Source organism: Crocodylus porosus, unplaced genomic scaffold, assembly GCF_001723895.1.
Source record: "Crocodylus porosus isolate Cpor-Errol unplaced genomic scaffold, CroPor_comp1, whole genome shotgun sequence".
NCBI lineage: Eukaryota > Metazoa > Chordata > Crocodylia > Crocodylidae > Crocodylus > Crocodylus porosus.
Genome location: NW_017728939.1, coordinates 4,103,706 through 4,105,039, shown reverse-complemented (window position 1 = coordinate 4,105,039; position 1,334 = coordinate 4,103,706). Strand labels below are relative to the sequence as shown.

General features: G+C 54.8%; 1 protein-coding gene across 3 annotated transcripts in view; it reads right to left on the bottom strand.

Annotated features, from left to right (window-relative positions):
• HNRNPR (heterogeneous nuclear ribonucleoprotein R) overlaps positions 1-128 on the bottom strand; it is a 35,868-nt gene extending 35,740 nt beyond the window's left edge. Inside the window, exon 1 of one of the 3 annotated variants that reach the window (XM_019547714.1) lies at positions 1-128. The gene's annotated coding sequence lies outside the window, so the exon portion shown is untranslated. The other 2 variants (XM_019547712.1, XM_019547713.1) reach the window with 2 other exon arrangements.
• Positions 129-1,334: the final 1,206 nt, after the last annotated feature.

The following is a 1,334-nucleotide window of genomic DNA, read 5'->3' as shown; positions in this document are numbered from 1 at the left end:
GGAGCGGGAGCGGGGCCTGCGCGGCGCAGCTCGGGCCCAAGCAGCGACGGCAAATGGCGCGCGCTCCTCCTTCTCCTCATGGACGGCGGCGCGACCCCGGCGGCACGCGGGGTTTCCCGGAACTGCTTCCAGGGACCGCGGCGTCGCTGCCGCCCGCCCACCGTCAGCGCGCCTGGCGCCCGACGGACGGCGCCGCCAACCAATGGGAGCGGCGCGGGGGGCGGGGCGCTCTGCCCCCTCGGCGGTTGGGCCCGGCCAATGGCGGCACGCGCGCGCCGGCGGAGCCAGAGCGCTGGGGTTTAAAGGGGCAGCGCCGCCAAACAAAGGGAGGGAGGTGGCCTTGCCCCGCGGGTGCCCCCTACCGCCAAGGGGCCGCGCCCGAGAAACCCGGTCCAGCTGCACCGTGGAGGACACGTGTGTGCTGACTTACAGCCCATGAATACACTGTACAGATGCGGACCTAAGGGTGTGTCGATACACACGTATATGTGGTAGATACGTGCATGATAGATAGATATATAGATATATGGGTGTAGGTTGTAGCCTTGCTGGTCAGAGGACACAGGCAGACAAAGTTTTTGGGTAAATCTGATCTCTTTTATTAGAACAACTCAGAAAGTTGGAAAATTCTTCTTAGCCAGCTGTCGGGTCTAAATACCCTTCATCAGGCTGAGGAAGCATCTGCAGTTGGTGTGTGCGCACCCTTTGGTTGGTCTCTAGGGGTTCATCTACATGTTCAGTTAATGCACTTTAGCTCACAGGCATTAAATCTCGTACCTCCATTGTGAGGTACTGGGAAAATGGGCCTGAGCCTATTTTAATGTGCATTAGGCTAAAGAGCATGTCTTTTGTGATGCCTTAATATGCATTAAAATAAGCTAGTGTGCATTAAGTTGCGCATGTAGATGAGCCATATATAACCAATACACACACTCTATATGTAGTGTTTATATAGTCTGTAGGGTGCAAATCTACCCCACCTGCTACCTGGTGGTAGAGCAAGGGCAAATCTTCCCCACCTACTACTTGCCTCAAGGAAGCTGCAGCAGGGTCAGTGGTGCTGTAGCCACACTGGACCAGACAGGATGTCATACAGGTTTCCCTTTATGCAGATTCTGTATGTGTGAATTTGCTTTTATGCAATGATTCTTTTTATACTAAAAATTCATTACATGCGAGGTAAATTCATTCTTATACAATCAGTGTGATGGAAGCCTGCTGCCTAGGGCAGCTGGTGCCCATGCTTCTGGAGCTGCAGCTGCCCCAGAAACAGCATGACACCACATGCATCTGCAGGGAAGGGGCATGGTGCAGCCAACAGCACTGCTCCTGGG